Below are 15,513 nucleotides of genomic sequence, written 5' to 3'. Positions count from 1 at the left end.
GGTCTTCGATTACTCGGTTCTCATGGGACAGTGCTGTTTCTCATCTGCTTCTACATTTAAGCCCAAAAACCAAGCTTTTCTTCATTATTTGGGTCTCACTGGGTAGTTATGTCCCTCATCTGCTTCTGAGAAGACCTGGAACATCACAGCATTAACAATAGGCTACTGTGATGTTCCAGGTTCACCGTTAATCACATCGACTCGATCTGACTCAATGAACCATATTTCTTTGTTAATTTTCAATTTTTGTTTTCTTTCTATTTTTAACCTCATATTTTGGCGTGTAAGACAGCACTTGCCTCTCTCTCTCTCTCTCTCTCTCTCTCTCTCTCTCTCTCTCTCTCTCTCTCTATATATATATATATATATATATATATATATATATATAATATAAATATATATATACAATATATATACATATGTATAAGTATATAAATAATATATATATGTAGTATATATATAAATAAAATATTCGACTAAGAACTTATAGCAACAACTGTGATAACGCTAATAATAATAGCCAGCATCAACTCAAATTTACTAAAAAAAAAAAAAAGTAATTTCCACCGAAAGGTAACAGAAAACAACAGTTGTAATAAGACCGATGGTAATGACAACAACAGTAATGATTTTCACGTACATGAAGTAGCTGAATTTGTGAGTTTTCGGCGTCCATGAATTAGCAATCAAAAGAATGCACTTAGCAGTGACTGTTGCTTTGCATTTTTGTGAAGCCAACCGCTATCAAAAGGACGCAGTAGCGGTAAAATAATAATAATAATAATAATAATAATAATAATAATAATAATAATAATAATAATAATAATAATTTTGTGTAAGGTCCACAATAATATGTCAATGGTGGAACGTGAGACTGTAAAATTGTATACATGTTTATAAAGTCACACATTCTATCACTAATATACTATTGTGGACCTTATACAAAGTCCCTCCTGCTCTCGGCATTGAGAGTTCTACATAATAATAATAATAATGTTGATGACGTTGCTTTAGTTGTGGAAGTCCCTCATTGGCCGGGTGGGTTCCGTTCTCAGCTAGCACTCTGCTGGCAGCGAGTTCGAATCTCCGACCGGCCAATGAACAGTAAGAGGGATTTATTTCTGGTGACAGAAATTCATTTCTCGCATTAATGTGGTTCGAATTCCACAATAAGCTGTAGGTCCCGTTGCTAGGTAACCAATTGGTTCTTAGCCACGTAAAATAAATCTAATCCTTCAGGGATTAGGAGAGCTGTTGATCAGCTCAGTGGTCTGGTTAAACTAAGGTATATTTCTTCTTTTAGTTGTGGAGTTGAATGATGACCATGGTCTAGGTATATACCTAGATCGTGGTGATGCTGGCAAGAACAACAATAAGGAAAACAACGCGAACACTACCACCAACAAAAACAACGGCAATAACGCTAATTACCCTCACTTAAGAGACAAATCCGGAAACAACTGAGCATCGAAGCGCAGCAACCACGTAGGCACAGAGCGAGAGAATCTGCTTCATTTTTACTCTCTGCTTCTCGTAATCCACTCAAAGGCATTACATTACAGTACACGTCCGACGCTTCAGTACGTTAGGAGGAAGGTGGAAGTGGCGAGGAATGAGAAGATTCGAAGGAATTTGAGGAGAAGAAAAAAGAAAATCGATAAAGAACGCTTAAGCGTCGTCGTTTCTGATAAAAGGAATCAACTTGGCTTTTTCAGTTTGTCATCGTCCAGACTTCTGTGTAACTTGCAAAAAGTCACGTAGAGAAAGGGCTGTTAGGAAAATGACACTGAAAGGGAAACAGACGATTAAAAGGAAATGAAGAGGAAATGGGAGATGATTTCGCTTCTGAACAGCTGAGGATAAGCGAGAGAAAATTAGAAATAAAAAGGTGTGCTGATGCCATCTGAAGCAACACTTTTGTAACGCCAAATGGGGCAATGCTAAACATCCCCCTGACTTGTTTAGTTAGTCCTGGAGTTGTTTGACAGGCATCAATAGATATATGAGCGCATATATATATATATATATATATATATATATATATATATATATATATATATATATATATATATATATATGTGTGTGTGTATGTATATATTATATATATAATATATATATATATATATGAATTGATATATATATATATATATATATTATATATATATATATGTATATTATATATATATATATATGTATATATATAAATAAGAACATATTCTTATGGGATGCTGATGCACACGTGGTGTCTATCGTTTTAAGAGATAACTCCCTATTTTCACATATTTATACCTCTATCCTTAAGGGTGGCTAAAACTCTGAAAGTATAGATGAACACTGATTCTATGTTGTTTTATTAATTCTACTGCTCAAGTCTTGACAACTGTGTGGGAATATCAGCCAGTCTCTTGTGAGTCACATGGGCTATCCTTGGGGCTACACAAATTTTACAATGGAACTACTCTATATTGAGGACAGTAAAGACTTATACATTTATATATAAACCTTTTATTTGATTACCATTTTTAACATGAAATCTCGTTCCAGTTTACGTTTTTAGTTATCTGTAAAAGAAAACTATTGTGCCAGCTTTGTCTGTCCGTCCGCCCTCAAGCCCTACATCTCAAAAGCTACTGAGGCTAGAAGGCTGCAAACTGGTATGTTGACCATCCACCTCCAATCATTGAACATACCAAATTGCAACCATCTAGTCTCAGTAGTTCTTATATTATTTAAGGTTAAAGTTACCCGTAATCGTGCGTCTGACAACGATATAGGACAGGCCACCACCGGGCAGTGGTTAAAGTTTCATGGGACGCGGCTCATACAGCATTGTACCGAGACTGTAGATCTATATTCGGTGGCCTTGATTATACGCTGTACAGAACTCGACTGCTCTTCGGCGCATTTTTTTTTTGTTTAAACAGGAATCGCTTAATTTTATTGATGTATAATCACCATCCAATCATTAAGAGACAGCTGATCAGGTATCACTTAAAGACAGAAGCAATTAATTGATTCGGTAGCACTTTTTCATTCTCAAAATTTTGGTATGGCTATGGATAACTATAGGTAACTCTTTACATCTAGTTTTAAGCATTTTGTATTCGGAATTATTTGAAAGCGGAATATTAAAGGAAATCATTCCATGCATTATAATATGGTTCAGGTGTGTTGACGATAAAATATGTATTTGGCCAAGGAACGAATGCGCATATACTTTCTTTTGTAAATCAAATGAACAGGTTCTGTCAGTACAATTCACTTTGTAAATGGAAAATGACGGTAGCCTTTTTGGATTGCCTAATACATACAGGCAGTAACGGGATTTAAATATAGAATGTACAGAAAAACTACTAATAAAAATGTTCATTTTTATTCTGGCCGAAGCAATAAAGCAAAGAAATCAGTTTTTACCTCCATTAATATCCGTGAGTATATTAATAATGAGACAGACGTGATTAGGAATACAGGCAGGACGTTAAAATATCTTGATTCATTGTTAGACGATGCATTAGGAGCGACAGAAAGTACTTTTAAAGATAATAGTAAGAGAACCTCGCTTATAATACCATACAGAAATAAATTTAACGATATTCACAATTTTCTTAAGAACTTTGACGTTAATGCAGCATTTAAGAAAAAATACAATGAAACACGCATTTATAAAGAACTTTCTCGATAATACTAAAAGATGTATATAATAAATCCCATTTAAGACATATGACAATTTTAATTTCTGTCTAACAGAAAATCATTGGAAAAGAGAAAAGGACAGCATAGAAATGTATAAGATATTCACAATAAAACGACGCAATTTTCATGTTACTGAAGACAATCATGCCATTTATTGCAAAAATAGAATGGAAATTAATGTTATCTACTCCACTTTCATCGATGAAAGCTTCTGTACGAACATTAATATCATCCAAAGAATGTACAAATTCGATCTATTTCCTTCAAAAGAAATGTTAAATATATGAGTTTTAAGGAGAGCAGTATACATAATTTTCATATTATTGAAGACAATCATGCCACCAACTGGGCAGGCGCTGTAAGGAGAGCTTATAACAAAAATACACCAGGAATTAATATTATCTATTCCACTTCTATCAATGAAGCTACGAATATCATTCAAGGTATATAGATAAACTCGATCTATTTCCTTCTAAAGAAATATGTAAAATGTATACATATATGCGAGTGTGTGTATAAATATACTGTATGTATATATATATGTAATACACGCACACACACACATATATATTCATATATATGTATACATTTTACAAATTTCTTACCAAGGAAATAGATCGAATTTATGCATACCTTGGCATATATTTCATACTCGCACAGAAGTTTTCATTGACAAAAGTGGAGAAGATAAATGATAATTTCCAGTATATTTTTGGAACGGGCTATCTTTACAGTACCTGTCCGGTTGATGGCTTTACTGTCTAAAATAACACGAAAATTGCATTGTTTTCCTGTGAATAACCTATACATTTTTATACTGTAGTCTACTCTTTTCCAACGATTTTACAATCCACACACACGCATAAATCTATCTATCTATCTATCTATCTATCTATCTATATATCTATCATATATATATTATATATATATATATATATATATATATATATATATATATAGATATTATACAGTATCAGAGAACGCATGTATAAAACTGAAGGCAACCTCCAACAAGGCCACACTTAGACACAAACACACGCACGAACACACAGACAGACATACAGACAGTGAGACATACAGACAAAGGAAAGAGAGAGAGAGAGAGAGAGAGAGAGAGAGAGAGAGAGAGAGAGAGAGAGAGAGAAAGCCCCCGTGATGCTATCAGAGTTAATGCTCCCATTATAGAGTAAATCCTTCAGAAAGAGTTCGGAGCCAAATTACATTCTCATCATAAGCATAAGAGGGGGTAGAGATCCCAGCGAAGCGTTACAAATGATATAGGATTAAGGAAAATTACGCGGAAACATAACGTTACTGTATCATCACAATCCCGTGCGTGCGTTACGACTCCCTGTTACAACCCCTTCTTTTGTCCCCGAGCCTCCCGTTTAGGAATCAAGCAAGCAATCCCTCAGTATCTCTACGTCTCTCTCTCTCTCTCTCTCTCTCTCTCTCTCTCTCTCTGTGTCGGAGGGCGCTCTTGAAAGTGGCCTACAGGAGGGGTATTTTAAAATTAAGTTGTAATCTGTTTTCGTCAATATCTTAAAACTATGTAATCTGTTTCCGTTTGTTTTCGTCGCTATCTTAAAATCATGTAACCTGTTTTCGTTTGTTTTCGTCATTATCTTAAAACTATGTAATCTGTTTCCGTTTGTTTCCGTCATTATCTTAAAACTATGTAATCTGTTTCCGTTTGTTTTCGTCATTATCTTAAAACTATGTTATCTGTTTCCGATTGTTTTCGTCATTATTAAAACTATGCAATCTGATTCCGTTTGCTTTCGTCATTATCTTAAAACTATGTAATCTGTTTCCGTTTGCTTTCATCATTATCTTAAAACTATGTAACCTGTTTCCGTTTGTTTTCGTCATTATCTTAAAACTATGTAATCTGTTTCCGATTATTATTCCTAAAACTGCCATTGTTTTCGTCATTATCTCAAAACCGTGCACCTGATTCCGTTTGCTTTCGCACATTCCTAAAACTATGTAATCTGTTTCCGTTTGCTTTCATCATTATCTTAAAACTATGTAACCTGTTTCCGTTTGTTTTCGTCATTATCTTAAAACTATGTAATCTGTTTCCGTTTGCTTTCGTCATTATCTTAAAACTATGTAACCTGTTTCCGATTGTTTTCGTCATTATCTCAAAACTATGTAAACTGTTTCTGTTTGTTTTCGTCATTATCTTAAAACTATCATTTAAAAAATACTGTTTTTCAAAATATAACGTTTTCACCAGTATCTTCTCAATGCTGAAAACTTATTATAAATAACTTAAGAGTGTCCTTGAATGCATACAACATACCTTATATTATGTGCAGTCAATTAAACTGAGACCGTAGCTGAGAGCCACCGCACTCTAATGGGCTCAAGACAAAAACACTGTGAGTCCAGCAACCTCATCCCTAGAGATGCGATGCACTACTACCCTAAACCGATCCTCCTTGTATTTAAATAGTTTACTTACGTTTCTATCTATTCATTTATTAATTTGTTAATTAATTTTTTCTAATAACTAATTTCTTCTTTTTGTATTTCCTGTTACCATCCGCTACTTCTTCCAAATGAACGCCATATTCTTTGGAAGCTTGAATTTCGAGAGCGCATTATCGCCCTGTGATTTGAAAATCCATATGAATAGGGTTCATCTTCTGAATAATAATAATAATATGGCGAAAGAACAAAACGCTGTACCTTTCTGGAGCCATCAGATCCAGAACTGTAGTTTCTTAGCAATGATATTAAATACATCGTAACATATCGCTGTTTATGCATATCATCTAATCTTAACCAATCATCAGTGCTCATTATATTTTAAAATCACGGTTTTGAAGGGTTAAGTCTAGCTGTCTATTTGTCTCCGCACCTTCCCCAAACCAAACCAAAACACACCCGTCTCGCCGTAAGCTTAATATGTTCACTGGAATGGAGTGGGCTGAAATTTGGTATGCTTTATCACTGGAGGGTGGATGATCAGCATACCAATTTGCAGCCCTCTAGTCTCAGTAGCTTTTAAGATCCAAGGGCGGACAGAAAAGTGCGGACAGAAAAAAGTGCGGACAGAATAAAGTGCGGACGGAAAGACAAAGTCGGCACAATAGTTTTCTTTTACAGAAAACTAAAACAACGGATCCATTTTCGTTATTTCTACATAAAAACTTTGGTCTAAAAGTCACGCGTGGGGATTTTCAGCCATTCAGCATTTAAGACAGTGGAAAATTTGAGTTGGAGTTGTTGGTTAGCCAGATAAAGAGATCCAGTAAATAAAGTAACAATTTATTAAAAATGCACATTTTATTAAAAATTTATTAAAAATTCACATTTTATTAAAAATTTATTAAAAATTCACATTTTATAAAAAAATGTTAAAATTCAAATTTTATTAAAAATTTATTAAAAACTCACATTTTATAAAAATTTATTAAAATCACATTTTATTAAAAAAATTTATTAAAAATTCACATTTAATTAAAAATGTATTAAAAACTCAAATTTTTTATCGTCATTAATTTGTATTTTATTCAACATCCTGAAGCGACAGAGCAAAATCGTTTAAAACTTTAGATATTTAAAATCATCAACCCAAGAATATGTAACATCTTTTTAAGATCTGAAGGCGGGCAGAAAAAAGTGCGGACGGACAGACAAAGCCGGCACAATAGTTTTCTTTTGAGAAAGCTAAAAAGGAGCACGTAAAATGAATTACTTAATGCTAACATTAATTATCATTACACACGATACTAAGACTATCAGGACCCGCTTTATATAGTGAAGAAGGGTCGTAAAGACGGTAGTTTAAATCTTAAAACTTGAACTTGAATTTCATATACCACTCAAGACTATGTTGGGAAGGAAATTACACAGATATGGAGAACAGAATTCCAAAGTTGGTAGTGAAAGGTATGCAGGAAAGAGATAGGTGGGGGGAGGGGTGAAGGGGGGGGGCGCCTTACATGAGACAAAGAAGACACCGTGGAAAACTGACGTGCGTGGTATATTAAGACTCCACATGACTGGGTAGATTGATTTATGAAATTTAGGCTGTAAAGCGAAGCACTGGGCAACTTGCGGCCACTCAGTGCTTAAGACTACAAAAAGAGGTAGTTGGAATTGTCTGACAGAACGATAAAGAGACCCAAAACATAAAGGAGTCGAAATGCACGGTCTTGAAGGTGGAACTGAAGGAGCACTCCACAGCTGCCTTGAAAAGTAATAGGTAAATACTGACTGATTGATTTATAGATTTTAGGTATACATGCCAAGCACTGGGGCAACTAATGCCATTCAGCGTTGAAACGGAAACTGACAGTAAAAGGTCTGAAAGGTGTGACAGGAGGAAAACCTTGCAGTTGCATTATGAATCAACTGTTATGAAAGGGTGGACAGTAAGATGGAAGAAAGAGAATATGAACGCAGGTACAGTAAAAGGAATGAAAGCAGTTGTAGCTAGGGGCCGAAGGGACGCTGCAAAGAACCTTAAGTGCACCGCATGAGAGGAAAGGGTGGGCAGTAAGATGGAAGAGAGAGAATATGAACGCAGGTACAGTAAAAGGAATGAAAGCAGTTGTAGCTAAGGGCCGAAGAGACGCTGCAAAGAACCTTAAGTAATGCCTACAGTGCACCGCATGAGGTGCACTGACGGCACCACCACCCTACGGAGTATTTGTTTCTCCTTTCTTTTCACTGTCAATGTCGCCTACTAAAATTCGAATGATCATCCATATATTCCATTTTTAGATCAGTTCATTATTGCCTTGATCTCACCTTGCTTATGAACTCCGTGTATAAAACGCATCCTTCGCCTTCGTCAGTGCTACAAGAAGCAACATATAATTCAATAACGATCTCGAACCTCCCAAAAAACATCGCTTTTCTTTAATAATGGTCTTCCTTTTATGGCTTCGTAAACTTCTACCGTTATTAACATCATTACATTTATTTATTTCACCTCGAGGAACTTCATTTCGGTAAGTTTGTTTTTATATTTTTGTTCTTACGTTTACTTGTTTACTCCGATCCCTTCTCTGCCTCTCCACAGCGAATTCCTCAACCTTAGCCGTTCTTAAATCTATAACATCTATTCCATCATCACTCTTCTTCATCTTTCCACATCATCTTTTCCGATCACATTCATTTTTCCCCGTTTACCTAACACTTCTTCCTTGCATCTTCTTTTCATCATCGTCATCTTCGCCACCCTATCTTTCCTTCATCTTCCGCCGTCCCCATTATCTCCTCCGCTTCATCTTCATGCCTCCCTCTCTCTCCCTCTCCCTCTCCCCCCTCCTCTCTCTTTCTCTAGCTCCCTTTCTGCTCGGGTCCATCCCTCTGAGCTATCCTATTAAAGACTATTACATTTAATGCATCTTCTGTCGATGCGTAATGTGATTAAACGTGTCTCGGAAATTTTTTAATTAAATCATTTGGTAGAAAATATCCCTTTGGTTAGTTAAGAGAATGGAAGAAGAAGAAGAAGAAGAAGAAGATGAAGAAGAGGTGGAAGAGGAAGGAGGAGGAGGAGGAGGAGGAGGAGGAGGAGGAGGTTATAAGCTCCCTTCGCAGGATCCGGTGAAGTCTTCTGGAGTAATACTCTTCTTTCTTTCTTTCTTTCATTCTTGCGATTCGCCTTTTTCTTTTTTTCACTCTTTCCATTCCTTTTGGGAAGAGCACACGAGCGTCAGGGGGAGAGGGAGGGAGAGGGGGAGGTGGAGGTGGTGGGTTGGTACCTCGCGTCCCAAAAGGATTTTAAAACTCCTTGGGTCTTCTCTTAATTTAAGCAAAGCGCGCCGACTATCGTTTTTAGTTACCCATCCGGAAGCCCGTGAAAAACCCCTCCACCTTTCGGGCTCGGGATTAAATTCCTCGAGCGTAGGAGAAAGGGGGTCCATGAGAAGGAAAAAAAAATATATTACCACAGTGCGCGTGCGAGCAAGTGAAGAAGATGAACAAGAAGAAGAAGAAGAAAAAAAAAGGACACCAAACATCAAAACTGGAACTTCTTAAAAAATTCCAGGCTTAGTCTTCTTTTGAGGCCCACAGGTGCGGGGAGATTCTTCTTACGTATTTTTTTTTGGGTGTGTTCTTTTTTAATTACCTTTCGTGTCAATGTATTAAGCCGACTAAATTCCCTTTATGCGCCCCGAGGCGACAGCTTCACCGTCGCACGCTCTCGCTCTCTCTCTCTCTCTCTTTCTATCCGTCTATACAACACTTCCTCTTCGCTAAGGTCTTTGCGGCCGAGTCTTGCACTCAATGCGCGCTTCCCCCTCCCCATCCCCCCTATTCATTCCCTAGCAGCACCGCAAAGACCCCCTACCCCACACCCTCTCTTGTTGATCTTTATTCTCTTGCGTTATGGCAATGTTCACGTTACAGTACTCAGTCACTCCTATTTACCACTTTCTTAAACTGTAATTTCTGTTTATGGTTTTCTAAAACTATACAATTTCCTTTTACTCAAGTTAAAACCATGCCATGATTACACCATCTGAATAAAAAACAAATGTTGCGACTTCAGTAAACAATACCGCCCTAAAATGGAAGACTGCAGTATCTGCAAAAATACAAAATTGAGAAAAATGGGTAGATACTGCAGTTTTCCCTTGCCTTACCACTGACTTTGCAGATACTGCAAATGGGACCCCCTAAATAAAGCACAGAAGAATCATTCTGAAACTGCAGATACTGCAAACGGGAGCCACCTAAATAAAGCACAGAAGAATCATTCTGAAACTGCAGATACTGCAAATGGAACCCCCTAAATAAAGCACAGAAGAATCATTCTGAAACTGCAGATACTGCGAATGGGACCACCTAAATAAAGCACAGAAGAATCATTCTGAAACTGCAGATACTGCAAATGGGACCCCTAAATAAAGCACAGAAGAATCATTCTGAAACTGCAGATACTGCGAATGGGACCACCTAAATAAAGCACAGAAGAATCATTCTGAAACTGCAGATACTGCAAATGGGACCCCCTAAATAAAGCACAGAAGAATCATTCTGAAACTGCAGATACTGCAAATGGGACCCCTAAATAAAGTACAGAAGAATCATTCTGAAACTGCAGATACTGCCAATGGGACCCCCTAAATAAAGCACAGAAGAATCATTCTGAAACTGCAGATACTGCCAATCGGACCCCCTAAATAAAGCACAGAAGAATCATTCTGAAACTGCAGATACTGCAAATGGGACCACCTAAATAAAGCACAGAAGAATCATTCTGAAACTGCAGATACTGCAAATGGGACCACCTAAATAAAGCACAGAAGAATCATTCTGAAACTGCAGATACTGCAAATGGGACCCCTAAATAAAGCACAGAAGAATCATTCTGAAACTGCAGATACTGCAAATGGGACCCCCTAAATAAAGTACAGAAGAATCATTCTGAAACTGCAGATACTGCAAATGGGACCCCTAAATAAAGCACAGAAGAATCATTCTGAAACTGCAGATACTGCAAATGGGACCCCTAAATAAAGCACAGAAGAATCATTCTGAAACTGCAGATACTGCAAATGGGACCCCCTAAATAAAGCACAGAAGAATCATTCTGAAACTGCAGATACTGCAAAATGGGACCACCTAAATAAAGCACACAAGAATCATTCTGAAACTGCAGATACTGCAAATGGGACCCCCTAAATAAAGCACAGAAGAATCATTCTGAAACTGCAGATACTGCCAATGGGACCCCCTAAATAAAGTTCAGAAGAATCATTCTGAAACTGCAGATACTGCAAATGGGACCCCCTAAATAAAGCACAGAAGAATCATTCTGAAACTGCAGTAACTTGTGTATTAGTGATTCACGAGCCCCCAATAGGTGGCACATCTCAATTTCGAAAATCTTGCAGATACTGCAGTTTTTCATTTTAGGCAGAATAGTAAGGAAAATGCAAACCATCCATTATACACTCTTTAAAATCCTTCAAACCTTTACTGCTTAAAATTGTGTGAAACCATTTTCTTTCTGTCATACACTTATGAAACTAATATATATATTTTAGTGTAAAAGGCAATAGCAACATATTTGGTAATATGAGATCGACTTTTAGCCGAATAAATTTTAAATACCATTTTCCTAACTGCTGATGATTTATGACTCATTTTACTCACATCAATAACATTCAATTAAATGTACTGTTTTTAGCCCAGTGATTAAAGACGGTGAAAAATATTGTTTCCTGATAATGAAGCAGTAACTTCACCTTTTATTGACAAAAGAACCACGATTAGTCATCTAACATCCCCAAGATGAATGAAAATGACAGAGATTATTCACTTGAATAAAAAAATACACGTAATACATACTGTATACACACACAAGTATATATATATGCATATACATATGTGTGCATACATACGTGCATACATACATATATAAGCATTAAGCTACAAACGTCCTTCAATATCAATTCGCTCTACCTCGGAAATAATGTATTTTCATATATGTTACCCGAAGGGAAATTTTTAAGTCGACAATAAGTTCGTCGTCTCGTGGGCTCGAACCACGGAAGACAAGAACTCAGGACAACAGTGACGTGCATTACTTACTATTAGCTATATAAAAATTCCCTTCGGGTAACATATATGAAAATATATATATGAAAATATATTATTTCCGGAAGTATATAAATCACAGTGATTGATATTAAAGGACGTTTGTACTATAACGCTATATATATATATATACGGTAATGTGATAAAATTCATACATTACATATATATATATATATATATATATATATATATATATATATATATATATATATATATATATATATATATATATATATATATATATATATATATATATATATATAACGTGTGTGTGTGTGTGTGTGTGCGTGTGTAAAACTGATTCTGCCAGGAAAGAAAACTGATTAATTTGTTACTGTGAGGCTCCACTACAAATACAGAAGGTCAAAACTGTAGGTTGTCTAAGGGCTGACTATCTTTCAATATTTCGGCATTAGGTCTGTGCAGTTGGTTATACTGCCGGGCAAATAAGACTTGGAGGGCTTAAATGAAGAAAGAGTGGCGCCTTGGTGTCTCTTGAGTCAGGACTCTGCCATAACACTGTACAAGCTACATGCAAATGAAAATTCTGTCTGAAAGAAAATTTTAAGGGCACAGATAAGACTGAGTTTTGTTATCTTCTACCCTCTGTTTTCCATTCTATAGCTCCCATTTTTACCTCGTTGGCGATAAATTTACCATGAATTTTTTTTTTTTTACTAAAACCGAATATTGATGTGGTGAAAAAAGCAGTTATATTGCTATTGTTAACCGTTGAATTCTATATTTGAAATTAGACTAAACAAGACAGTTGAAAAAATTATATCCACAACGAAATGACTATGGCAAGCAGTGCTACTCCATTACTATTGTTAACTGTTCGTTGAATTCTATATTTGAAAATAGACTAAACAAGATATAAAATATTGATGTGGAAAAATTATATCCACAACGGGAAATGAATATGGCAAGCAGTGCTACTCCATTACTATTGTTAACTGTACGCTGAATTCTATATTTGAAAATAGACCACACAAGATATAAACAAGATATTACGAAGTTTAACGGAAGAGAGATTTCTCTACGGAAAACACTAGGAGGATTCATATATTCCGAGATGACACAGGTGTGACTTAGCTCGATCTCGTCGATCTTTGTGCTACAATGAACAATGCTCACTATAACTGCATTGCTCCGGACACTTCGAAAAACCCTCACTAAGAAAAGATACGACATACTTACTCAACGCAATCCAATTACACCACGACAATGAATGACCCTGCACTGATTTTGGCAGTGTCACGGCTATTTTACAAATAGGATGGACATTGCTGCCACGCCCACTTAACGGCACCAATCTTGCGCCTTTCACTTGTTTGCTAAAAGAATCAGGCGAAGTGGATCTGACTAGTGGATTCAAGGGTGGAGCAAATGCATTACCGAAACGGTTATTAATGCAGTTCTCGCACGTATGTAATTATTTACGTATACAAACACAAACACACACACATACCTATTTCAAGGAAGACAAGACAAAAATATAAAATTTTTTCTTTCATGAATGAAAGAATATTATTCATATTCACAAAAAATAATGGAGGCAGATGGACCACACTTGCCGTTGTGAGATCTAAGTTACAAGAATCACAGATCGCAAATGTTCACTAGAGACTTTTTAAGATCCAAGCCCTCGTAAATACCAAATGAAGCTACAGAATATCTTGCATGAATATGTTGTTCAGAGCGACAATTTCTCCTGGCGCGTGGGTAGTTGCATATATTTTTTTTTTATTTATGCGCGACATTATAAGAACCCTTATTGAGAAACCCGGGATTAATATACTGTATATTCTACCTTTTCGTTAATATTACAGATGGTGGACGTAGGTTCTTCAAGTCCTACGTTTGGTTAGGTTAAGTTAGTTTTTTGTGGTTTCCTTCCTCCCGCTTCTATCAAAAAGACAAAAACACTTTTTTCCCTCACTGGCAAGAATATATAAATCCCTTAATGCATCGATCTTTAACGAAGGCAACAAAACAAGAGCATCTCTTAATCCAGAGCACAGAAATCATTTTTCCCTCAACTGGAAATGGAATATAAAATTTTGGCCAGAGGCCAAGCGCTGTGACCTGTTAGGCTATTCAGCGTTGAAAGGGAAACTGAGAATAGAAGGGTTTTAAAGGTATAACATGAGGAAAACCTCACAGTTGCACTATGAAACAATTGTTAGGAGAGGGTGGAAAGTAAGAAGGAAGAAAGAGAATATGAATGGAGGTACAGTAAAAGGAATGAAAAGGGTTGTAGCTACTGGGCCGAAGGGACGTTACTAAGGACCTCAAGTAATGCCTACAGTGCACCGCTTGAGCTGCACTAAGCATACCTTAATTTAACCAGACCACTGAGCTGATTAACAGCTCTCCTAGGGCTGGCCCGAAGGATTAGATTTATTTTACGTGGCTAAGAACCAATTGTTTACCTAGCGACGGGACCTACAGCTTATTGTGGAATCCGAACCACATTATACCAAGAAATGAATTTCTATCACCAGAAATAAATTCCTCTAACTCTTCAATTGCCGGCTGGAGACTCGAACTCGGGCCTAGCAGAGTGCTTGACGGCACTAACCCCATCCCCCAAGGAATTTTTAACCATGCAGTGTCTCCATAGCTTTTTTTTCACTGCCATATTCCTGTTAAAGATATAATTATATATAATTGTACATCATGATAGCCAGGGTGCACTAAATATTTTGTCTCTCAAAATTACCAAAATAACCATTATAATTATTGTAGCAAAACTTGCTGAAAATATATTGCATATTTTGCTTTTTTCCTATTTCATTCATTTTGAGTTATATCTCATAATGTGAGCCAAGCCTATTTCACTCTCACATATTTCCAATAATTATGTTACTAATTAGGTGCATTACAATTTATATATACAATTTTTAATTTCTATACAAAAACACTGAAATTGATATTATTTTGAAAAAACCCTCAACAACATTTATGAGTTTCAACCTTTATTACACTTTTCTTGAAAATACTGAATGCAAAACGGATAAACGAAAAAGATGAATATATATATATATATATATATATATATATATATATATATATATATATATATATATATATATATATATATATATATATATATATATATATATATATATGCTTTTAAATAGGACCTCATTGCTTTTTCTAGTGTAATATGTCTCACCTGGCTCGACAGATAAATGAGGAACCCTTAGAAGTGTTAAAAAAATACGTAATTATTGACTTCTT

General features: G+C 36.0%; 1 long non-coding RNA gene across 1 annotated transcript in view; it reads right to left on the bottom strand.

The window, feature by feature from the left end:
- The window catches only part of LOC136835505 (uncharacterized), a 224,523-nt gene that overhangs the window by 92,757 nt on the left and 116,253 nt on the right, over positions 1-15,513 (bottom strand). The gene's annotated exons all lie outside the window — the stretch shown is intronic.

This window comes from Macrobrachium rosenbergii, chromosome 55 (assembly GCF_040412425.1).
Source record: "Macrobrachium rosenbergii isolate ZJJX-2024 chromosome 55, ASM4041242v1, whole genome shotgun sequence".
In the NCBI taxonomy this organism is placed as follows: Eukaryota; Metazoa; Arthropoda; class Malacostraca; order Decapoda; family Palaemonidae; genus Macrobrachium; species Macrobrachium rosenbergii.
Note: the sequence above shows the minus strand (reverse complement) of the source record. Positions and strands in the feature narration are given on the sequence as shown.